Genomic DNA, 26,990 nt, shown 5'->3' on the forward strand with positions numbered 1-26,990 from the left:
GGCTACCCGAATGTCTCACTCTCATCTTCAAATTGCACAACGAGAAATCCAGCGGCTGGAGTAGCAGAATTCATGTGCTTCAACAAAATTTGTTCTTTGGTAGGGTGGGGCTGTGAAATATATGTCCAGCCCCATTACTCCGCTCTTCTTTTTACCTGAGGACACCAAAATTCATATTTCAGTGCATATACAGCAAAACTCCAAACTTTCATTTAGGACATTATTGATTCCCAAGGATTCACGTGTTACCAGTTGTGGAGAAACATGCAGGAATGAGCGTCTCTCCTCTTTCCGAACATTAAATGTGATTTTTGTAACTTCCAGAAGAGCAGAGTACACTGAGATAACTATTTATAGGTCGGAAGATAAGCCAGTTCCGTTCGAACCCACTAGCGAGAACAAAGAGAAAAAACCGTTGGAGATTCAGTAATACGAAATGTATTCTGGGAATGGAGAAGTATGAATAAGGAAACTATTGTATCCTTTTCATGCTTTACGCCTCTTATCTTCAGATATCATTTTTAAATGACAAACGGTGGCCAGAGGAAACTTGCTACCTCACAGTATCTCTGTATAAATAGCTTTCCATATAAGTACAATTTGAGGCGTTTATGTAAAAGTCCGATTTCAGAAGCTTCTCTGTCCTGGAGCGCCTGACTCTAATCCTTTAACATTGTCATTGTCCATGTCAAAAGAAGGTGCAGTGCAGTTTATTTCTCCAGTTCTAATTCCTTGGACGCCGCTTTGAAGAGCTACAAAAATCCATTATGTTTTAAAAGCTATAAAATAAACGATTGCGTATAAGAATTACAGTAATAGAATAGACTACATAACGTAAGAAGTTCTTTCATCAGCATATTATCAGTTCCTTCATTTCGGGGTATTTCTCCATTCTCAGAGAGCTTCTTGCACAAAGACATTCTAACATTGTTAGTTACTTATTTCAGCGAGTATCGTTAGACTGGCTCAGTGAACTATCAAGAGAATTAAGAAGACCACTTTTCTTTACGTAAGTGACGCGTTCTTTCGTCACAGTCAAAAGACCATGAAGTAATGAACAATTGACCCATATATACCGCGCATTAAATGTATTTAGTAGCCCTGTAATTAGCATATGGCTGGACCAATTCAATCGTGAATAATCATGCAGTGCAACGACAATGTTGGAACCTTGATCAGTCGTGTGCTGCATGTCTTTCAATATTTAATGGTGGATCCCAAGAAATATAAATCGTCTAAACAATTGCCTTAGAATGTTACCGCCCGTTTTTGGTTCATCTGGAAACTGAGTTGTAAATAAAATCGGAGATCAGAGAGTCCAGTGAACGAAACAGGAGACAGTACATGTCAAATAATTTCTTCTTCTCGCGCTGGATGTCCACATGTCTGTAGTTGCTGAGTATTCACCTAGTGTTATATGAGCAATTACCTCAAGTTTAAATATATGTCGTAGGCTTTTAGCACTTTCTGCCATGTACCGTGACACCGTTGTGGGGTGAGACATAATGGCCTTTGCAGTGTCAAGTAACGTCCGAACGATATCCATAAGACCTTAGCCTCTTATAGTTCCATACGACTTTACGTCTCGTGCTCATACAGTTACGCATTTATCGACAGTTACCTCCTGAGCAGGTTTAGGAAGTCGCTTCTCGTCCACATAAGACCTTTGTTTATTAGACACGCATGGATGGTGAGAAATGTGCGAAGTGCCACATGACCCTTCAGCATGAGAGTAAATTTCCCCGCACAGCGAACAGCAAACAAAAAGAAAGCATTTCGTAACGCTATCCACGACAGGCTTTAACACGATCCAAAGCGTAACTTTTAAATTCGCTTCAGGCTGTGTTGTTCTCCACTCACCACAGATTTACTTTCCTTTTCATTCACATGCGCACCTTCTTCTGCAAACCACGTTTAGTTTCCTGGCTCCTTTTGTACGTTACGGTAAAAATGAAGAAATCCCAACACTCCAGTAAACTCTGGCGCTCTAAGGCGCTGGAGTCATGGACTGTGCGGCTGGTCCCGGTGGAGGTATGAGTCCTCCCTCGGTCATGGGTGTGTGTGTTTGTTCTTGGGGTAATTTATGTTCTGTAGTGTATAAGCTTGGGGTTTGATGACATTAGCTGTTTAGTCCCATAAGATTTCACACACATTTGAACTAAACTCTTCTCTACTCACCGCTCGCAGACAGTAGCTCACAACTGCGGTCAGTGTTACCAACAGTCCGTAAGCCGTAGCACACCAGCGCTTGCGCATCGCACCGGTGCAGTGTCGTCACGGGTTCGCTCTTTGTGGGGCAGTGAGGCCGCGGTCCGTGGGCTGCGTCTCCATGAGTGAATCTGCTGATGCCGTGGCATACAGGTTCTTTGGCAACAGCACTGCTCAGCCCTTGGAGTGACGTCAGGGACTCGGTCGGCCCGAGACTGCTGTAGCCCAGTGCGGCCACACGACTCTGGACCGTGCGGCCCATCGGACCTCCATGTGGCTGCCCCGGCTGAACCGGCAGCGCTAGGTAAGGCTCGCACGGATGTCATGGCTACGGTCTGGACGGGCCGCGCCTCAATGCCCACCACTGCTGCAAACTGCACAACCAGAGCTCGCTCTCAGCCCGTTGTCACCTGCAGTGGCTTCATCAATTCCCACGGGCGCACACGTCCCTGAACTGATTTAACCTTGTTGTACACGACTTGAATGACTGCTCATGTAACAGCCAGTATCGTAGTCAAATATATCGTAGGAACATATAAGCGACCAAAAAGACGTTTCTTTCTTTATGTTTATGAAATATGTGTGTACCAGAAAGTCTACAAATGTTAATAAGTAGATGTAATACGGTCCGATAATGAGGAACAGAGAAGCCTTCACATTTTTTCTGCCATCAGCTAGGATGTGCCTTCCTGTTTTGTAACGTCCTTTGTTCATCAGCTTTCGCTATGTATGCATCTATCTCTTTAGCTCTTACGAACAATGAAAATACGAGGTGTGTTTGAAAAGTCCCTGCATAAATAGAAACTGCTTACGTATTTGGGGTAACTGTTTTTTATTTTTCATCATAGTCTCCTTTTAGATTTATAAACTTCGGAAAACGCTGTTCTAATTTGTTAATCCCTTCCGATTCATAGAAATTGTGCAAATCTGCAAAATAGCTAATAGTTGCTGCAATCACCTCTTCGTTTGGATAAAATCTTTGTCCCACTAGCCATTTCTTCAAATTGAGGAACAAATTGTAGTCCAAGGGATCTTGGTCTCGAGAATATGGGGGGTGGGGAATGTGAAACGAATTGGAATCCTATTTCCATTAGTTTTGCGACCACAACTACTGAGGTGTGTGCTGGTGCATTGTCCTGATCGAAAAGGACGGTCCAATGACGGTGAATAGTAGTCACCTGTGATAGTTTTACCCTTTTCCAGTTAGTCGATGTTGATTATACCTTATGAATCCCAAAAGACAGTCACCATAACCTTTCTGACGGAGGGAATGGTCTTCTCCTTTTTTGGTGCAGATTCTCCCTTGGTAACCCATTGTTTAGAATGTTGCTCTGTCTCAGGAGTATAGTAATGTACCCATGTTTCGTGCACAGTGACGAAACGACGCTCAAAGTCCTGCGGATTCCTCTAAACAGCTGCAAACCATCCTTGCAACACTTGGCATAATTCCGATTTTGGTCAAGCGTGAGCAATCGCGGAACGCATCTTGCGGATAGCTTTCTCATGTCCAAAAGATCATGTAAAATATTATGTACCCGTTCATTCGAGATCCCCACAACACTAGCAGTCTCACGCACCTTACCCCTCTGTCATTCATCACCATACCATGGATTTTATCAATGATTTCTGGAGTCGTAACCTCCACAGGGCGTCGAGAACGTTCAGCATCACCTGTACCCATATGGCCACTCCTAAAATTTTGAAATCACTTATAAACTGTTCTAAGCGAATGCGCAGAGTCACCGTAATGTTTATCAAGCTTCTGTTTAGTTTCTTGAGGCGTTTTGCCTTTCATAAAGAAATGTTTAATCACCACACGAAATTTTTTTCATCCATTGTTTGACAGTCACTCGACGTCCTTGATTCACACGAATGCCAAACACAAAGAAATAGACCAATATGACGGAAACTTGGTGTGCTTTCTTTCCAAAGATGATACTAACTGAACATGACCTCGATAGGCGCCGGTGGTGGCATCTCTCGGACTCTGCACGGACTTTTCAAGACCCCTAGTATTTATGTATATTAAATTAATAACTTTCAGATGTATTAATTTAACAAATTAAACATATCTCTTTGTGATAATGTCTTTATCAGCTTTATGTACAGCTATTCGTAAAAGAAATGCAAGACTGCTGACGTGGAGCCCGTCCGCCATTGGTGTGATCCAAATACTCATTAACAATTAATCAGATCTTTTAAGGTGCACCAAAGAACCTACAATCTTTCAGCAACGAAATCCGATACTCAATTAACTATACCGCATAATTAGGTTGACCGATCGCGTTATGCACTTGCCGGATGAAAATTACATCGGAGCCACATCTGTAACTTTGCGTTTCTCTCTAACACAAACCTGGAGTAACAGGAAATCACAACAGAAATCAACAAGCACTGCTCATTTAATTTCAATTTACAATACTGAGCTGACTACCTGCTGGTAAGTGGTAGGTGATCACGACTATTTTCTTTACATACTCTATCTTCCTTCCAGGTTCCCAAGCAGGCAAGGTAACAGTTACATCTTACAACTTCCACTGGCTCATCCACTATCGAGAGAGGTTGCAGTTTAACGTCATACCAGAGACACGTCTGTTTACAACAAGAAAATAATACAAGAACCACTACATCAGTTGGTTTCATTGGCCAAGAGTGTGAGATAAATAGCTTTTCTCACACGAGAATGAGCAGTGCCGTTAATTTAGAGAAATATAGAAACGCCTTTTGCCATGTCTACAGCCGAGGGCTCTGACTCACACGACATCTACCCTACTCATGAGTTCTCCCTTTAAAGAACTTGCAAAATTGTGGACCAGACACCTACCTGTCCCTCCAGTCCCCTTCCTCAATGTTGTTGTTGTGGGCTATAGTCTGACGACTGGTTTGATGCAGCTGCCCAAGCTAGTCTATTCTGTGCAAGCCTTTTCAGCGCCTAGCACCTAATGCCATGTGCGTCAGTTGGAACCCGCTAACTGTATTAAAGACTTTGTCTCCCTCTACAATTTTAACGCACACCCCCTCCCCAATACCCACATATACACACTTCTCTCCATTACCAAACTGACAAGTCCTTGATGCCTCAGGATATTCCCTATGAAAGGAAGTTGTGCCATAAATTTCTTGTTTTCCCCAGTTCGACTCAGTATCTTCTTATCAGTTATTCGATTTGCAGTCCCATCACTATTTTTCGGCGCTACTGAGGAAATTTGTGATGTTTCCATGGATGTTGCAAAAGGTCTTGGTAGTGAGCCAGCTCAGAGCCGAGCAAACACCAATGCAACTGGCAGATTACCACATTGTGTTCCAGGAGAGTGTCTGTCACCGCCATAACTACGACACAGCGGAAAGGCGTTTGCAGGACAGTTACTACACATCCAATCAATAGACTTCTTATGGTCTACATGGTTACAAGCTGAGATTTGCAGAGCAATAACGCTCTGTCCCAACATAAATTACCATTACTTTCAGTCAAAGGTGTCTCAGTCTGGTAGCTACTATTTAAGAGGAGAGGTGTGGCCGCTTCACGAGGCGACATGAGGCTACAAGCAGCCACCATGGGATTTGGCTTCCACTAACTGTGGGCCCCTGCTGCTGGTTTTAAGATCAGTGCTGTGAGGTTAGCATCTCCCAGCCTGTGGGCGAACTACCAGGGGCAACCAGCCTTAGGCTTTAGAAGGCAGTCGTTTGAGACCACAGAATGTTCTAGTTTGTAGTACAGTAAATGTATGACAAATATTGAAGTTTTAATGTGCAGCCATCGATCATCATCCCAACAATAATCCACTACCTCAACTCAGACCTGCACTTGTAGAGGTCATCCATCCTGGACCTCCACATTTTTATGTCAGAAGTGTGTGTCACGTCTAAATTTCAGTGACAGGGGAACCTTACCAGATACCCAGACACCCTCCCTGGAGACGATGACTCAACTACCTCAGCGTTGCGATTTCCTCGATACACAGCATCAGTGTGCAGTGGGTGAGTGCACTGACTGCTCTATTTTTCCCCCCTGCGAGTATCACGTCGAGTCATTAAAGGCCCTCGCCTATATTCCAAGAGCCAATCACTGACGTTAAGAAGATTCTTCGAGAAGCTTCTCAACGTGACAGAAGAGGCAATGACCGTGTAGTCGATCACCTCCAGTGAACTGAAGTAAATAAATACGCGAAACGCAGTGGGCCCAACAGTAGTTTTCAGTCCAGTTTCGGTACGAGTTCAGTTCCAGTCGGTGCTAAAGAACGTCATGCAGGAAGAGACTACATCGTACACAGAAGCACCAAGTCTGATGCTGCAATGGAATAACAAGCATCAGCCTCACCGCCAGAAGACAGAAGATAGAAGGTATTTGAAGACTGATTTTTACATACGCGGGTGACTCGTGAGGAGGGGAAGGAGATGGCCTCACATCAGCAGTCATCTGTGAGCTGGTGATGAAAATCTGACAGCCGAAGACTGTCAAGCTGGAGTCCGTTGTTTGACTCCGGGACACTGGCCTTCCCCCGCGCGCCACTCTGCTGGCCGACACGCGTTCCCAATAAAATTTCATGGCATTAAGGCGAATGTGAAGGCGGAATGCTCGTTATCTGCTATCATACAGGATAAAGAAGCAAGGACACTGGTGGATACAGGCGCAAACGTATCAATAATGCGTATTGAAAGCATTGGAGAAAATAAATATGACCCTCCAAGGTACAGATTGAGTGGGGTAGGAGGAGGTACAGTGATGTCATTAGGATGTACATCATTCAATTTCTGTATTCACGGTGTACAATTTCAGGAAGATGTAGAAGCGGTAACAAAGGTAACTGACGGGTACGAAGCGATCCTAGGGCTGGATTTCCTGAATAAACATCACGCTAAAATCGACCTCAGACAGCAAAGTGTAGAACTTAGTGGAATAGTGTTTCGGCTAGGTGACACCGCTGCAAAGGGCTCGCTGCCGCAAGATTCCCCCAACCGGGAGGCGAAATCAACTACACTGCGTGCAACGTCCTTGAAGGTTGATTCATGAGATAAGATACCATTTGGCTCAGAAAAGTTTTTCTGGATGACCGTTGACCCTGAGGTCCCTACAGATACAATGTGTCTAATAGAGTCATTAGAGGAAAATGAAGAATTATCACATTGTTTTCTTTGTAAAAGTGTGGTACGGGATCAAGACGTTGAGGGAGAAAGAAAAGTACCGGTACATATTGACAATTGCGGAGTGGAGGACAAACAGTTGCATAAGGGAATAATAGTAGCTACAGTCAGTACTTTTGAAGACGAAGATTTCATTTGGGCAGATATTACTGATGGTCAGAAACCAGACGCTTACAAAACCGCATTACGCCAGAAAATTGAGCATTTGAAAGGAAATGATAGAGACACGATAGAAGCAGTTTTAGTTGAGTTCCAAGATTTATTTAATGCAGAAGGTCCACTGCCAGCAACAGATATCACACAGCATAGGATCCCAACAGGCAACAGCCTCCCAGTTTATTGCAAGACTTATAGAGTTCTGCATCACTTACAGCCAGTACTGGATGAATTTTTAGAACAGCATCTAAAAGGTGGAATTATAGAATACTCTGATTCACCTTATAATTCAAATATTGTAATTATTCCAAAGAAGTCTCCCGACAGTACGAAACGATATCGATTTTGTTGTGACTTCAGACACCTTAACAAACAAACTATCTCAGATGTTTATCCTCTTCCAAACATTACAGATATCATTGACAGTTTGGGTAACAGTAAATACTTTTCAACAATCGATTTATGTAGCGGATATCATCAATTGGAAGTTGCACCTGAAGATAGGCATAAAACAACATTTCCTACCCCTGGAGGCCACTGGCAATTTAAAAGAATGCCTTTCGGTTTCAAAAATAAACAAGCAACTTTTCAAAGACTACTCGATGGAGTATAGCGAGGACTCAAAACTCAGCAATGATGTCTATATCTAGACGATATTATTGTATTCTCCAAAGACTTTAATGAAGATGCTGTGCGTCTGCGTAAAGTTTCTCAGAGACTTAGAATAGCTAAATTAACATTAAATATGGAAAAATGCAGTTTTGCATTGACAGAAGTTACATACCTAGGGTATGTCGTTAGTGAAAAAGGAATTAAAACAGATCCTCGATTAATTTCACCATTTAAGGACTTCCCAACACCACAATGCGTTTAGGAAATACAAAGTTTCATTACCGAAAATACACTCCTGGAAATTGAAATAACAACACCGTGAATTCATTGTCCCAGGAAGGGGAAACTTTATTGACACATTCCTGGGGTCAGATATATCACATGATCACACTGACAGAACCACAGGCACATAGACACAGGCAACAGAGCATGCACAATGTCGGCACTAGTACGGTGTATATCCACCTTTCGCAGCAATGCAGGCTGCTATTCTCCCATGGAGACGATCGTAGAGATGCTGGATGTAGTCCTGTGGAACGGCTTGCCATGCCATTTCCACCTGGCGCCTCAGTTGGACCAGCGTTCGTGCTGGACGTGCAGACCGCGTGAGACGACGCTTCATCCAGTCCCAAACATGCTCAATGGGAGACAGATCCGGAGATCTTGCTGGCCAGGGTAGTTGACTTACACCTTCTAGAGCACGTTGGGTGGCACGGGATACATGCGGACGTGCATTGTCCTGTTGGTACAGCAAGTTCCCTTGCCGGTCTAGGAACGGTAGAACGATGGGTTCGATGACGGTTTGGATGTACCGTGCACTATTCAGTGTCCCCTCGACGATCACCAGAGGTGTATGGCCAGTGTAGGAGATCGCTCCCCACACCATGATGCCGGGTGTTGGCCCTGTGTGCCTCGGTCGTATGCAGTCCTGATTGTGGCGCTCACCTTCACGGCGCCAAACACGCATACGACCATCATTGGCACCAAGGCAGAAGCGACTCTCATCGCTGAAGACGACACGTCTCCATTCGTCCCTCCATTCACGCCTGTCGTGACACCACTGGAGGCGGGCTGCACGATGTTGGGGCGTGAGCGGAAGACGGCCTAACGATGTGCGGGACCGTAGCCCAGCTTCATGGAGACGGTTGCGAATGGTCCTCGCCGATACCCCAGGAGCAACAGTGTCCCTAATTTGCTGAGAAGTGGCGGTGCGGTCCCCTACGGCACTGCGTAGGATCCTACGGTCTTGGCGTGCATCCGTGCGTCGCTGCGGTCCGGTCCCAGGTCGACGGGCACGTGCACCTTCCGCCGACCACTGGCGACAACATCGATGTACTGTGGAGACCTCACGCCCCACGTGTTGAGCAATTCGGCGGTACGTCCACCCGGCCTCCCGCATGCCCACTATACGCCCTCGCTCAAAGTCCGTCAACTGCACATACGGTTCACGTCCACGCTGTCGCGGCATGCTACCAGTGTTAAAGACTGCGATGGAGCTCCGTATGCCACGGCAAACTGGCTGACACTGACGGCGGCGGTGCACAAATGCTGCGCAGCTAGCGCCATACGACGGCCAACACCGCGGTTCCTGGTGTGTCCGCTGTGCCGTGCGTGTGATCATTGCTTGTACAGCCCTCTCGCAGTGTCCGGAGCAAGTATGGTGGGTCTGACACACCGGTGTCAATGTGTTCTTTTTTCCATTTCCAGGAGTGTATGTTCAAAATTTTGCCGAAAGTGCCCAACCCTTAACCTAACTATTGAAAAATGGTACAAAATTTTGTTGATCTTAAGATTGTGAATCAGCATTTCAAACTCTTAAAGATAAGTTATCACTCAGTCCAGTATTAGCCTAATCAGGTTATAACAAAGAATTTATTTTATCCTGTGACTCAAGTGGTCATTCAGTAGGAGTTGTTTTAAGTCAGGATATTAATGGCGCGGATCACCCCATAGCCTATACTTCGAGACAACTAACAACGGCAGAAAGAAATTATTCCACAACGGAGAAAGAATTGTTACGTATTATTTTTGGCATCAAATACTTTAAATGCTTCTTGTATGGTAGGAAATTCAAGGTTATTACAGACCACGCAACTTTAAAATGGTTGCTTGGGTTAAAGGATCTATCTAGTCGTCTCACCTGTTGGGCCCTATGTCTTTCCGAAATGGAATTCGAAGTTATCCATAAACCAGGCAAAAAACACACAAATGCAGATTACCTAAGTCGGAAAATAGCACTTTTGGAAGCAACAGGCTGAGATACTGAGGCCTGGAGAAAGGCACAAGATGAGGAAACAGAATGCAAGAAATACACAACTCAAAAACAATGTTGCTTTGAAGATGGTGTATTATGCCGTAAAACAAAACTTCGACCACGAATTGTTGTTTCCCAACACCTTAGACAAGAAATAATGGCAGAGGCCCACAGTCATATCCTTGCAGGACATGGTGGACAGCGCACAACCGAACAAAACCGAAAGACATGTAGCAGAGCGATTTTGGTGGCAACCCAGAAAGCAGGATGTTGCATAGTATGTTCGTAATTGCATTGTGTGCACACAACGAGCTGAACTTTCTCGTTTAAAAATACCCTATAGAGGCTCCCTGATGCTTCATGCCCATTTCAGATCTGTGGATTAGATATTTACGGATCATTCCATAAAACACCTGCTGGTAATAATTATGTTCTTAAGATTATAGATCACTTTTGACGCTATCTAGGTATGGCGAGTCTCCCAGAAAATACAATTGCCCAAGCTTTAGTTAATAACTGGATACTTAAATTTGGCGTACCTAAAGGTATTATCACAGATCAGGGATCTAATTTTATGTCCAAATTAATGAAACAGCTATGCCACTTACTAAAAATACGTAAATTACGCACAACTCCATTACACCCTCAGTGCAACGGACGCACAGAAAGAGTTCGTCGGACAATTGGCAAAAACTTAGTTATTATATTAACGAACAACATTCTAATTTGAATACGTATTTACCAATAATCGTATTGGTATACAACGCCAAAACGCATGAAGCAACTCTAATGTTACCTTATGAAGTGGTCTATGGGAGAAAAGTGCCGTCCTCTTTTGATGTAATCAGGCAGAAAAACGGAAAAGTCGGAGAAACAGTAAAAGATTTCTGTCGAATGATGAAGGATGTATGGAAAAAGATTCAAAAATCTAATACAAAGGCTTTGGAACGACAGGAAAGATTAGGTAACGCCCAAGCTAAATATCTAAATTACGAAATCGGTCAGTGGGTGATGCTGTCAACCCCATACATTGCGAAAGGAAAAACGAAGAAATTAGTAACAAACTACAGAGGTCCTTATCAAATTATTGAGATCACGTAACCAGTCAACGTTAAACTGCAACTGCACACCCGAACTACTGTTGTCCATGCAAGTCGTTTAAAATGTTTTAAGGGCGCTACAGATGTAATTCCTTCAACAATAGTGTCTGCTTTTCCGAAGGGTGGGGGAAGTGCCCTAAAAGGAAAAAGAGTGGCCATGCCAGCACAACATACAGACATGGCAGCATACAATCTTCGACCAAGGGTGTGAATGTCCTAGTTGAATCATAGTAGACTGCGGATAGTATACAAATGTAAATAATTAATAAATGACAATGGTTTATTTTTTAAGAAAAAAGGTGAACGTAGAAACATGTAGATCTTGTAGTTAACAACGTATTCCTTCTTTTCTTTGTCTGTTTTTTTTACTAGGTTGGTAGTGACAAACAACCATGTTGTTTGCTTTTTTGAGGCAACGCCTCTAGCATAATGGACAACTACATTGTGACTGTACTGCTTATCATAATTCCATTATTGACTAATATGAACAACGGACTACAGATCAACCAGTTGATGAGTGGTGTAATTTTTGTAAACAGGGTATTGTAATTCTGAACAAACAAAAGTGGATTATTTCATTAGAGTATAATTTATGGGCCTTATGTAATGAACTTAGGAACCATGAATTAGAATTTGATACACTACATGAAAGCGTAAGATCTTCAGACATATTTGAGGAAATAGCCAGTGAATTTAAAACATTACACTACTCATATGAACAGTTGAGAGGACAGTTGCGTCAGTTACAAGATACACTTCCGCAGTGCTATTGCTATTCACAATATACATAAATGACCTGGTGGATGACATCCCAAGTTCACTGAGGCTTTTTGCAGATGATGCTGTGGTGTATCGAGAGGTTGCAACAATGGAAAATTGTACTGAAATGCAGGAGGATCTGCAGCGAATTGACGCATCGTGCACGGAATGGCAATTGAATCTCAATGTAGACAAGTGTAATGTGATGCGAATACATAGAAAGATAGTTCCCTTATCATTTAGCTATAAAATAGCAGGTCAGCAACTAGAAGCAGTTAATTCCATAAATTATCTGGGAGTACGCATTAGGAGTGATTTAAAATGGAATGATCATATAAAGTTGATCGTCGGTAAAGCAGATGCCAGACTGAGATTCATTGGAAGAATCCTAAGGAAATGCAATCCGACAACAAAGGAAGTAGGTTGCAGTACGTTTGTTCGCCCAATGCTTGAATACTGCTCAGCAGTGTGGGATCCGCACCAGGTAGGGTTGATAGAAGAGATAGAGAAGATACAACGGAGAGCAGCGCGCTTCGTTACAGGATCATTTAGTAATTGCGAAAGCGTTACGGAGATGATAGATAAACTCCAGTGGAAGACTCTGCAGGAGAGACGCTCAGTAGCTCGGTACGGGATTTTGCTAAAGTTTCGAGAACATACCTTCACCGAAGAGTCAAGCAGTATATTGCTCCCTCCTACGTATATCTCGCGAAGAGACCATGAGGATAAAATCAGAGAGATTAGAGCCCACACAGAAGCATACCGACAATCCTTCTTTCCACGTACAATACGAGACTGGAATAGAAGGGAGAACCGATATAGGTACTCAGGGTACCCTGCGCCACACACCGTAAGGTGGCTTGCGGAGTATGGATGTAGATGTAGATGTAGACCGTTAAACGAGCTAAATGTGGATGGGTGGATGCAGGAGGTAAACTACTAAAGACCATTTTCGGTACAGAGGATAAGGAAGATATTAATCAGTTAAACAATTCATTACAGAACATTGAGAATACCGCGGAATTAAATAAAGGCACTATAGAATGGCACACAACAAGATTAAACACATTGAAGCAAACAGTTTTTACTAATGCCAAGGTCATCAGGAACCTCACCCAAGAATTAAACGATTATCTTCTAGCTACTACTGCTACGCTGAATGAAGACTTTAAAGTCATACAAACAAGGCTCGATATTGTGGATAAGAAACGTGCAGTAGGAAGATCGCTTAGGCTACTCACAGATCAAGTGATAGATGCACGGCTAGCACCGAAGAAATTAAAGGAAGCCATCCACTATGCAGTACAGGGACATTTGTCACCCACGTTACTACCGCCAGTTACATTCATCTCATTATTAGTTAAAATTGAAAAACAATTGCCAGAATCACTAAAGTTAATATTTCCTGCAGATAAGAAACATTTACCGCAGCTTTACCAGTTAGCTACAGTACTAGTGGACACAGATAATGCAAGAATACGAGTTCGTATACCTTTCCCTGTTACAGATATAATGGGTATATATGACTGTTACAGAGTACACTCATTTCCAGTAAAATGGGGCAAACTAAATAAAGTTGTACAGTTCTGAACACACCAAGTATTTTTAATGTCCCAAACAAACAATACCAGCATGGTAATGACAACTTCGGAATTAAATAGTTGCTTATCCGTACAAGATATTATATGTCCATCTCGCGCAATCGATTTACATACCAATAGCTGTGAATCACAATTGTTTTTCGAACAATCTGCACCACCAATTGCCCACACGATATATTAACTTCTACATCATTTTTTTCGAGCATGTATAAAACCACTGGTTATATGCAGTCAGTAAACCAACTGATATTTTTGTGCAATGTTACGTGAACGGTGTAGCTACAACATTACAACATTTTGAACTACATGGAAGCGGACTAATAATTAACGGCACGGTTTGTTCCATTTCAGGAGCGAATATTCATTTACCCGCAACAATCACTGGTACAACTAACGTTAATTCATCCTTCCCTCTAATTTATTGGCCACAAAACGTCATGCAAGCATTTCCTACACAAAACCTATCCTACCTCAATGATTCCCTTGACAGTATCCTTCTGATGTCATTAGATATGCTCATAAACTCACGGCAAGGCAAAATTGATGCCAATGTTACGATGCAACATGTCTTAAAGTTAAAAAGTGAACACAAAATTATAATTATAATGGTATTAACAAGTATATCTGGAACCTTTGTGTTCGTGTTTCTGCTTTGTATAGTTTTGTTTTATTAAAGACGAAAAAATAAGCCAAATAATAATATACCACTTCATGAAATTCCTGTTAACTGGATACCATACTCTTAACTGGTGTACTTCAGTAGTTACTTTTGAGCATTAGTGTATTAATTCTGTTTATTGTACTTCAGTCTTTATTAAACAGTCTCATGTTAAAATAAACAATACTGTAGAGTAGATATTCTTGCATTAATATAGGGTAGATTAAACACGTGTTGCTATGTAATTTTCTAAGTAAAAAATCTATTTTTGTTTATTCATTGTCATCAAGATTTGTTACACTTATTATAACGATTTATGTGTGAACTATGTTATTCATGAGCGTACAGTGCTTTAGTAAAGTGCTAAAGTATTTTCAACATACTTAGTGTGAAGCGTGTGTAATCGTCTCAGTAGAGAGTTTTCATTCCTCGTGTAAGTGCTTTTGCTGTGTTAAGAGTGGTAAATTCGAGGGCGAATTTCTACGAAGAGTGGAGGAATGTTGAGTAATACTTAAGATACGTAAATAAATTAGAGAAATCTATGTGAAGTGACGTATAAATTAGAAAATAAATGAAAAACGTAGTTTAGTTTAGAAGAGTTACACACTGGCAAACAGCGGACAGAACAGCAGTGGCAACAGCCGGCGCTTGCAAGTCAGCATGTTCAGGAGAAGCCATCGCCCTCCCCACATGAGTGGAAGCTGTCAATTCAGGCATCAGGGCATCTCCCGACCGGCTCACGTGTTTCTCAATTCTCACATGTGATTAAAGGCCCTCGCCTACATTCCAAGGGCCAATGACCGACGTTAAGAAGATTCTTCGAACAACTTCTCAAAGTGACAGAAAAGGCAACGACCGTGTAGTCGTTCACCCTCAGTGAACTGAAGTAAATAGATAAGCGAGACGCACTGGGCCCAACAGTAGTTTTCAGTCCAGTTTCGGTTCGAGTTCAGTTCCAGTCGGTGCTGTAGACCGTCATGCAGGAAGAGACTACATCGTACACAGAAGCACCAAGTCCGAAGCTGTAATGGAATAACAAGCAGCAGCATTGCGGCCAGAAGCCACAAGGAGACGGCCTCACATCAGCAGTCATCTGTGAGCTGGTGATGAAGATCTGACAGCCGAAGATTGGCAAGCTGTAGTCCATTGTTCGAATCCAGGACACTGGCCTTCCCCCGCCACGCCGCTCTACTGGCCGACGCACAACACTAACGCATGGGGCCGCATAGAGAAAAGAAACACTGGGACGCCACATCCAAGGCATCACTATCCGATTCACGACTTTGTTCTCAATAATCATTAAACGGGCCACCTCACGATGCTGGGCGAAACAGCGACACGAGATACACACCGCCAGGCATCAACAGACGCCGCCACTCACGCAGCAGAAGGCTTCGCAAACGACACAGTTGCCGCTCTCACAGACAGAACAATCCAGTAAGGAGACCATTGTACAAATCTTTCAATAAAAGTTGTCTTGTGTAAAAATGTTGTTTCATTCTAACTCATACCCGAGCCTAGGAAGAACGCATCCTGCCACATATTGTTAAGAGAGAAAAAGTAATTTATTTAGTGTTTTTCACCTTGACATAAAGCTTTAGCATCAAATGCCCTTTGCAGTAATGCTCATCCTGACAACTGACTAGCATCAAAAGAGGTTTTGCAGTTAAACCTCGTTTGGTGTATGCATAATTAGTGAGGTATACACTGGTGGAGAGGTTGCGAATTTCTGCAGCGTAGACCAGATGTCGAGAGAAGTGTATGTGCCGATGATTTTTGTATCTTACAGAGTGCAACTGCCGACAGTAATTTTACTGTAGATACTTTGGAGGTGACACAGAAAGCTGTCAATAAGGCGGACTGTATTGCAGATGTCTTGGGAACTGTAATGGTACACACCCATTTAGGGAGGAGAATAAATAGGAAATGTGTTTGTAAGGTATATGATCGGTCCAACAAAGCTAGTGTCAGTGAATCAGGAGATAGACAAAACTGACAATACTTGCAGTGTAATGCGTGATGCACGCGAAGACTGCTGTGCAACCCCAGGGAAAGACTTTCTCATCAATCATTATGCTGAAATTAACTTTCGATGACGAGCGGTGGAACTCAGGGGGATAATGTTCGAGCTGAGGAAGCCGTCACCAGTGAAACTCTGTCGCAAGGTTCGTTTATCATGATACGACAAATGTGGGCAAAATAACTAAGGCTTAACTTGCATGATCTAGTGCCACAAGGCACTGGGAATTTGCTTTAGGGCCGGCCGCGGCGGTTCAAGGCGCGCAGTCCTGAACCGTGCGACTGCTACGGTCGCAGGTTCGAATCCTGCCTCGGGCATGGATGTGTGTGATGTCCTTAGGTTAGTTAGGTTTAAGTACTTCTAAGTTCTAGGGGACTAATGATCACAGCAGTTGAGTCCCATAGTGCTCAGAGCCATTTGAACTAATTTGCTTTAGATGACCGAAGGTGTTGCTAACTTACACGATTCTGGACTTCGCCTCTGGGTAGGCAATCGTCGTTGAGTACGCAGCGTTCAGTGATTGAGAACACTCCTGTCTATACTCACGTTGAGACATTATCTGAATTCTGCCATGTGGGTGGGAGTTCGCGTTTCTTGTCTGTAGAATACAGAGAGGAGAAGATTATACTACTCAGAGGACCGCCTTTTGCCGTCCTAGTGTTTAATGACTTTTTATTTTGTGGCTGGAATTCTTCCATCGGTCATACGTGTACGAGAACCATCACTCCGACGCACCGGACTCAGTACATACGATGATATTGCTAATTGTTTCGGCTTATTAGGGCTATAAAGCTGAACGGCTGCGATCACGTAAGTTTCATTTCCACTGAGGTTGCACACCACTGTATATCATCTTTGAAAGTAGTGTCTTCTAGTGTTTGGCACGTATATGATATGTCATCTCGTGTTATCTATATTAGATAGCGTAGCCATATAAAGGGGCAGATTTGGGCAGTTGATCAATAATATTATTCAGGAAATTCAATTGTATCTCTTTACGTCCATTGCACATCGATATATAAATATTTGTAACATATAAAGATGTTTTAATCTACATTAAATATATAAGCAGGAACAACATTAATATTTAGTAGATACTAGTACCCTTAATGATTCATTTCTTTTTATGTTGTAATTTATGTGTTAAAGAGCACGAAGGAGGAAATAATATCACCGTTAAGAGATCCTAAGATCAGCTTCAGTATGTTTATATCTCCGTTCAGAATTTTCCGTTGCGCACATTCATTTTTACACCCGCCATGAGCAGCATCTTGGAAGCCATACAAATACCTTAAAGAAATACTTCATAACACTAAAATTTATATTCGATGTTACCAAATCCCTCTTTTTTTATTAATGCTTTTCTTGCTATAGTCAGTCTTCATTTTATATCCTCTCTACTTCGGCCATAATCAGTTATTTTTCTGCCCAGTAGTCCTTTTATTGTCTCATTTCGTAATCAGATACCTTTAACACTATCTGATTTAACCCTCGAAATACCAAGGGAGAGGGGAGGGGTACTTTTCAGAATACTGTAATTTAGTCTTGTACGTCACATTTTAAAATTTTGAAAAAAATGTATTTGTGATTTTTAATGATTTCTTCTACCAGATTCCGTAATTGTTTTACATTTTTAAGTAAAACTTAACGCAACAATTTAGGTCTTGTCAGTGGATTTGAATTTTCGAAGCAGGCGTCATATTCATATATTCTGGTTTAGGACCCTCCTTACACATAAACATATCTTTAGAAAATATGTTGTGCGTAAAAGACAATGAAAATTAACGAAATCCGTATATGTTTGTGTTGGTCATATATTATGCCCCTCTTTTGTGGCACACGTTATATAAAATCCGTTGGTACTGCTAGGTTTAATTCGAATACGTTCCATTCCCTTTCATTTAGTTCTACTGAGGGTTATCTTATAATCCCTTTCCAGGTCACTATCTATTCCCTTCTACTGTTATTCCAGGTTCTTTCCTGTCTCTCACAGAATTGCAGTGTCACAGGTAAACTTCAAAACGTTTATTGCTTCTTCCTGATATTAAATTCTGTTTACAAATTTATCCTCGTATTCTTTGCTGCTTGTTTGGTGTAGATGTTGAATAACATCGAGTGTAGGCTACTCGAATGTCTCACTCCCATCTTCAAACTGCACAACTAGAAATCCAGCGGATGGAGTAGCAGAATTTATTTGTTTCAACATGATTTTTTTTTTCGGGGGGGGGGGGGGGGGATATGGGATTCTGAAATACATGTACAGCCTCACTATAACTCTCTTCCTCTTACCTGAGGACAGCAAAATTCATATTTCAGTGCGTATATGGCAAAAATTGAAACTTTGATTTAGGACAACATGGATTCCCAAGAATTCACGTGTTACCAGTTCTGGAGGAACATTTAGGAATGAGTGTCTCTCGTATATCAGAACATTAAATATTATTTTTGTAACTTCCAGAAGAGCAGAGTACATTGAGATAACTATTTCTAGATCGAAAGGTAAGCCACTTCCGTTCGAAACCAATAGCGAGAACAAAGAGAAAAGAAGGTTAGAGATGCACTAAAGGGAAATGTCGTTAGAGTGTATTGTGGGATTGAAGTAGTATGAGGTAGGAAAACTACTGTATTCTTTTCAGTACTTTACGTTACTTATCTTCACATATTATTTTTAAATGAGGAATGGTGGCCAGAGGAAAGTTGCTATCTCACAGTATCTCTGAACAAATAGCTTTTAATCTAAGTATAATTTGAGGCGTTTATGTAAAAGTATTGTATCCTTTTCAGGACTTTACCTCTCTTATCTTCACATATCATTTTTAAATGACGAATGGTGGCCAGAGGAATGTTGCTACCTCACAGTATCTCTGGTCAAATAGCTTTTCATCTAAGTATAATTTGAGGCGTTTATGTAAAAGTCCGATTTCAGAAGCTTCTCTGTGCTGGGGCGCCTGACTCAATTGCTTCAACATTGTCATTGTTAATGCCAACAGAAGGTGCAGTGTAGGTGATTCTCCGGTTCTAATTCCTTGGACGCCGCTTTGAAGAGCTATGAAAACCCTTATGTTTTAAAAGGTATAAAATAAACTATTGTGTATAAGAATTACAGTAATAGAATTGCTTACATATCGTAAAAAGTTCTGTCATCAGCGTGATATCAGTTCGTTCAATTTGGGCTATTTCACACTTCTCAGAGAGCTTCTCGCACAAAGATATTCTAACATTGTTAGCTGCTTATTACAGCGTGTATTGTTAGACTGGCTCAGTGACACGTACCACAGTCAAAAGACCATGAAGTTATGATCAACTGACGAATGTATACTCAGCATTAAATTTATTTCGTAGCCCTGTAGCAGGGACAATTCGATCGTGATCAATCATGAAGTGCAATTACAATGTTGAAACTTCCTGGCAGATTAAAACTGTATGCCCGACCGAGGCTCGAACTCGGGACCTATGCCTTTCGCGGGCAAGTGCTCTACCATCTGAGCTACCGAAGCACGACTTACGCCCGGTACGCACAGCTTTACTTCTGCCAGTACTGGCACACAGTTTTAATCTGCCAGGAAGTTTAATATCAGCGCACACTCCGCTGCAGAGTGAAAATCTCATTCTGGAAACATCCCCCAGGCTGTGGCTAAGCCATGTCTCCGCAATATCCTTTCTTTCAGGAGTGCTAGTCTTGCAAGTTTGGCAGGAGAGCTTCTGTAAAGTTTGGAAGGTAGGAGACGAGGTACTGGCAGAAGTAAAGCTGTGCGTACCGGGCGTGAGTCGTGCTTCGGTAGCTCAGATGGTAGAGCACTTGCCCGCGAAAGGCATAGGTCCCGAGTTCGAGTCTCGGTCGGGCACACAGTTTTAATCTGCCAGGACGTTTCATATCAGCGCACACTCCGCTGCAGAGTGAAAATCTCATTCTTGAATTACAATGTTGGTATCTTGATCAGTCGTGTGCTGTATGGTTCAAATGGCTCTGAACATTATGGGACTTAGCAACTGAGGTCCTCAGTCCTCTACACTTAGAAGTACTTAAACCTAACAAACCTAAGGACATCACACACATCCATGCCCGAGGCAGGATTCGAACCTGCGACCGTAGCAGTCGCGCGGTTCCCGACTGAAGTGCATGGAACCGCTCGTCCACTCCGGCCTGCGTGTGCTGTATGTCTTTCATTGTAGAGTAATGGATACCAAACCATATTAATCGTCCAAAGAATTCTGTTAGAATCTTACCGACCATTTATGGTTCATCTGGAAACTGGGTTGTTAACAAAATGCAAGATCTGCTTGTCCAGTCAATAAAACAGGAGACAGTACATGTCAGCTAATGATTTCTTCTCGCGCTCGACGTCCACATGTCCTTAGTTGCTGAGTATTGACCTTCTGTTATATGAGCAATTACCTCAGGCATAATTATATGTCGTAGGATTTCAACATTTCCTGCCATGTACCGCGACACAGCTATAGGGTGAGATGTAATAGCCTTTGCAGTGTCGATTAACGTCTGAACAAGATCCATAACACCTTCACATCTTATATCTCTGACCTTACGTCTCGTGCACATATAGCCACTCATTTACCGACAGTTATCTCCTGAGCATGTTTAGGAGGTCGTTTCTCGTCCACACAAAACCCTTGTATATTAGACACGCATGGATGGAGAGAAATTTGCGAAGTGCCGCTTTACCTTTCAGCATGAGTCTAAATTTCACTGCTCAGCGAACAGGAAACAAAATGAACGTTTTTCCCAGCACCATCGAAAATAGGCGTTAACACGGTCCAAACTGATATTTTAAGATTCGTTTGAGGCTGTGTGGTTCTCTACTCACCGCTGTTTAGGTTTTCTTTTACTTCCCTTTTTTTTTTTTTTTTGACATGCGCTGCTACGTCTGCAGACCACATTTAGTTTCCGTGCTCATGAAGAAATCCCACCACTCCACTAAACACTGCTCTACTGATCGCTCGTAGCGCGTAGCTCGCAACTGCGGTCAATGATTCCAACAGCCCGTAGATCGCAGCACACCAGTGCTTGCGCTCGACACTGGTGCAGTGACGTCACGGGCTCGCTCAGTGCGGAGCAGTGAGGCCGTGGCCCAGGAGCTGCGTCTCCACGCGCCGCTCTGCTGAGCCTGTTATGCAGGTACTTTTTTTAAATCTTATATTCCATAATCAGTAATAATTATACAATATTAACCCACCTCCTAAGATGATTAGTGGGGCATAATAATTATACATAGATAAGATTACAATGCAGCTTTTGGAATTGTGTTAGTGGGCTACAGTTTAACTAGTGCAATGTGTTAGTTACAGTTTACTACGACAATGGGCAGTTTGATCTATCTACTTATTACTTAACTAATCTGCTATGACTATTTCTTATTACCTGCAGCGTCACAGATGTGCCAGCTGTATACAAACCTACTTAGGATGGCTAGGCTCAACGAGCTAAACCTGAAGAGCATGCCCCTGGCACTATGCTGCCCAACGTAAGTAATCGCTGCAGTTCCCTAAATTAGTGTCCTAATCTAAGTCCTATAAAACTAACTTAACCAACGTCATATCCGGTGCTTGTCTTGATCGTTGGTGTTGACCCCACCCCCGCTAGTCATGTACGTGGCAGATTCAAACTATCATGGAAGTCGGCCAGCCCATGCACAGGTCTCAATTGGTTTGGTCTACAAGTTGATGCGTAATTTAGGTCCCTCAGGTATTCTACTAACACTTTTCATGATACCCCATCTGCCAACGCATTCAAAATGTGAAAAGTGTCTTCTTATCTGAGCAGGTGGTATGTGTTGTGATTTGTAAGTCTGTTTCCCGAGTGTTGTTGCGACGTCATTGAAGAGGGGGCACTCTTAAACCACATGGTAGGAAGTACGCTGTGCCGCGCTACAGTCACACGCGGGTGTTGCCCTCTTCCCAAACCGACATAAGTATGTCGGATAGGGTCCATGGCCAGTGAGAGAGTGAATGAGTCCTCATGTAGGTTCAAAGTATTTCAGGCCCCCACGGTCTTTTACATCTGGTAAAAACTGGAAGGTCCTTCTCCCAGTTTCTTCTTCCTCCTAAGACCTCTGCCAAAGCTCCACCCCTGTATTTCTTATTTCCCTTTTATCCTCCACCCTCACACCCATAATTTCTAATATTTTCTCCATATTCCCCTTTTTGGCCCAATGCCACGCCACTTGTTCTCGTATCTTGGTGTCTAACGGGCATAGACCCATTATGACTAACAGGGCTCACCCCTGAAAATGTTCTGTAAGCCCCCACAGATCTCAGAATCATGCTTCTCTGGAACTTCCCTCTGCCATGGCGGGCACGACCCTCGTGAGCCTGTGCTCCCAGACTCCCGAGCCGTAACCCACTACTGAAATTAGAATACTGTTATAGTACAGTTTTATGAGATGAGGGGGAGATGAAATCTTTTATGTCCTATGGAGATGAAATTATTTAGTAGTTGGAGAGCTGTCTGGGTTATGGTGTCAATGGGTTTCCCGAAGTTCCATCTCTCGTCAATGATGACTCCCAAGAAGCATGTCTCCCGTCGCCGAAGAACTGGTGAGCCATCGATTCTAACAATAGGATTCCTGATTAACTGTCCTTTTAATAGCAGGTATGTAGATTTACTAGGAGATATTATCATTTTGGTATTGTGGCACCATTGGTGCAGTTTCTCTATGGTCCTTTCATATTTTGGTTCTATACCTTCTCAGCTGTGAATGCCGACCAGCAGGAGGAGGTCATCCCACGTAGGCTAGCACTTCTTCACTTCGTTGTAAACTGTCTAATAACGGTTCCTTATGGATGTTCCAGAAAAGGGGTCCCAAAACGAAGCCTTGGGGATATCTTTTTGTAATTGCTTTCCGAACTCCCCTACTAGGGGATGATAGCCAGACCTCCCGATCCTTACAATAGCTACTCAGACACCCATATAGCGGTCCTGGACACTCTTTCTCCCGCAGACAGGAGAAGACCGAAGGCCACCACAGGTTGTCGAAGGCGCCACTGATATCCAACATGATGCCAACTACGTACTTGTGCGGGGTTCAGCCACAGACCTCAGCCGTCAGAGCGATAGCATCAGATGTCGACCGTCCCAGCCTGAAGCCGAACTGCCTGCTGCTCATCCCGCACAGCCCCCGGTGTGCTGTCAACCTGACAGCCACCAGTTTTTCTAGTAGCTTCCGAAACAGGTCCAATAGGCAAATTGGACTGTATGATTTAACCTCTGCCAGGTATTTTTCAGGTCCTTTTTTGATTATAACCACGTTTGCAGTTTTCCTCTTCTTAGGAAACTTCCTTTGTCTCAGGCACTCATTTAAGAGATGAGTTCGTGGCGCAATTATCTGGGGGGGGGGGGGGGGGGAGTGGGGTAGGAATTGCACCGCCTCAGCCACAATGCCGTCTGGTCCTGGAGCTTTCCCTCATTTTAAAGATCTTATATGTGCAGCCACCTCCTCTTCAGATAAGGGGTAGACTGCCGTATCATTGTTATATTCATCTGAATCTGCATTACGCAGTTGCTCTTGCCCTTCAGTTTCTCCATCCGCACTGTCATAAGGCAGCAGGCACCGGAGAAGGACCTCCGCAGTCTCCTGCCAAGACTCCGTCATGCTGTCCCCCTGCCTGACTGTCGATAACTCTATGGGAGAGCGGATTTTCTCTCTCACTAACTTATAGGGGTCCAAGGCCAACTGATTTAACACGTAACTGTCCCAGCTACGCATCCTTACTTCCCACAGTTCCTTTTCGAATTTATGCTTGGCCTCCCTATATTGTAACTGCCATCTTTGCCTTTCCAGCCAGACGACACTGCACTGGTAATGCCTCCTCAGCCTCCTGACAGACTGACGCAGTTCCTCTAGCTCGGCCGACCATGGTGACGGTGAGGCCGCCATGGCCTTCCTACTGGTCGGTACAGCGGCCAGCACCGCTCTGTGTACTGCACCCACCAGTTCCTCAACTCTTTCGTCCACGTCTATGTCCTGATATATGTCACCTTCTGGTAAGGCAGGAATGTCGCACTCCCTTGCTTGGCGTTCCCAGTTTGCTCTATTGTAATTGAATTGTACTTCCCACCCCATGGCCCAACGGCACTCCCTTTCACATAGAGTGAAAGTTGTTAGATTGTGGTCGCTTGTGGTGGCATTGCTCACAAAGTTCCAGTGCTGTATGAGATTTGCTGCATTTGGTGTTATTAATGTAATGTCAATGTTCGTGCCCTGTCCTCCTGCTGCGTAGGTAGGAGGGTTGCCAGGCTTGTTGGCCACCACCAGTTGAGAAGCCATAATAAATTCTTCCATTTTTTCCCCATTTGTATTTCTAGTGTCACTGTACCACAGGGGGGATTTTGCGTTGATGTCAGCAGTTATGACCACCTTCCGTACATGAAACGCCGTGCTAGCTCTTCCCAGATGTTCTAGATGTTGTTCAATGCCATCTCCGTATTTTAAATACGTGTTTATAAGAATGATTACTCCCAGTGGAGATTGAAGCTCCACGACGTTGCAGTGACTAGTCGTGAACTGCGAGAGTGTAGTGACCCCCAGAAGTTTATTTGTGATAACTATCGCCGCTCTTGGGTCATCTCCTCTGCTCACGATTTGCCATGTAGAGCAGCAGAAGCTATTTTCCCAACTTGGGAGTACGGCTCCTGTAGGCAGAGAACATCCAGTCTCCTCTCCTCCACCTCCCTACGGAGCTCCTGCATCACAAGTCGGCTATTGTGAGTATTTAGCTGTCCAATAGTTATTTCAGTCATCAAGGAAAGTACGTGTGCATATGATCGTCTGGCCAGGTCTTACTCCATTCGAATGCTATTCGTCCATTTACCAGTACAGCCTGTTCATAGATGTCCTTGAGGTCAAACTTCTCATCTCGTCTCTCAAAAGACTTTCTTTAGCAGGTCCCACAGAGCTCCGAAGTCAGTGGGGAGATCACTGACTTTAGCTGAATTCTGTCCACAGCCTCCATTACCGAGAAGGTAACCCTCCTACCCTCTTCGTCTCTTAAGGCAGTGGTCAGGGTAATCGGCTCCTCCAACCTAGGAAGTTGCATCATGTACTCGATATTGGGGTATACCCTCACCGGGTCCAAAGGTGGCAATCTGACTACTGTATTGCTCTGTGTGGTGGAATATGGACTTGTGCTGGTAACTATGTTTTCTTGAATCGGTTGTTGAATTACTTTGTTTTGATCATCTGTTGAAATTGCCACAGCCACAGGATGCCCTTGCCACTTCTGATGTGCTATCGGCTTCGTTCCCCGGCTTTGAGGGGAGGGGTCTATGCCCGTTGAGGGGAGATGTGTTTGTGTGCTTTTATCCATCATGGAACTCAGTTTGGATGGCCTTATTCAATGTTTCTCTCTTAGTGACGCCCGAGAGCGACATCAAGAATTCCTTAAATCTACTGGCCCTCATAGCATCCCTCCTCCTCTTGCTCGGGGATTTACGCTTTGGCATCCTGTTCTGTAAGCTATGTTCAACCATAGTTAATTCTAGAAATTAACCACTGTTCCAACATCCGGTATGTTGGGCAATTTCGTCCTGTGGCTCCGCATGACTATTTGCCACGCCTTTTGCAAGGGATGCAGACTGCTGCTGCATTGCAGTCTTAAGACTGTGACCGTTTACACCACACTTGGTGCAAGCCGACTCTCTGGTACAAAGCCTTAGAATGTGGTCCAGGTCACCACTGTTATGGCAGCAAGGTACAACGATATAATCCCTAATGTGCGACCGAGTGGAAGCCAACGTACAGTCTGCCCATTGTCGTGATCCTCTTCCACATTAGTGCCGTGACCTCGGCAACGCGATGAACAACATCACGACCACGAGGCCCCGTCTTGAACCCTAGTTTAAAGCAATTTTTTAATTCATCTTCATTCATGTCTTCGAAATTTTGCTCTCGTATTGTCTCAGTAAGCTCTTCGTTCGTCATTACTGTGGGTACGTCATAGAGGACAACTAGGCGATTTCATTTCCTCGGTGATTCGCATTTGACCACTGAATTTAATTTTTGAACATTCAGAAACTTTTTTTATCCTCCTCTGACGCAACTTCCACGATTACTGAATTTCTACTTGGTTTAATTTTCTTTATCTTAATCTTGTCTTTTACAGGGTTGATAATTGTGGTAAGCAACTCTTGAATTTTATTGACACTGATGTCTTGCCCAGCCAGGGTCCTGAGAAAGACCGCAGTTTCTGATCTCTTTGTTACTTTATCTATTGCTTCTTTGGTGGAATTTGGCTTGGTAGGCGCTAGCGCAGCCACCACCGCCCAGGTCTTAACAGGTTGCTTTCTCAGTCTGCTGTTCTCCTTCTCCAGCTCTTCCACACGGCCTTCAAGCTTTGCATGAGCAATGGCCCATGCTGGCAGTTCATTTTTTATCACGGACAGAGTCGCTTGACTTATTTTACCATTTTTTATGTTCTGTTCCAAGAGCAGTGATATTCTTGCACGTCTTTTCGTGACTGTCTCAAC

This window comes from Schistocerca gregaria, chromosome X (genome assembly GCF_023897955.1).
Source record: "Schistocerca gregaria isolate iqSchGreg1 chromosome X, iqSchGreg1.2, whole genome shotgun sequence".
Lineage (NCBI taxonomy): Eukaryota > Metazoa > Arthropoda > Insecta > Orthoptera > Acrididae > Schistocerca > Schistocerca gregaria.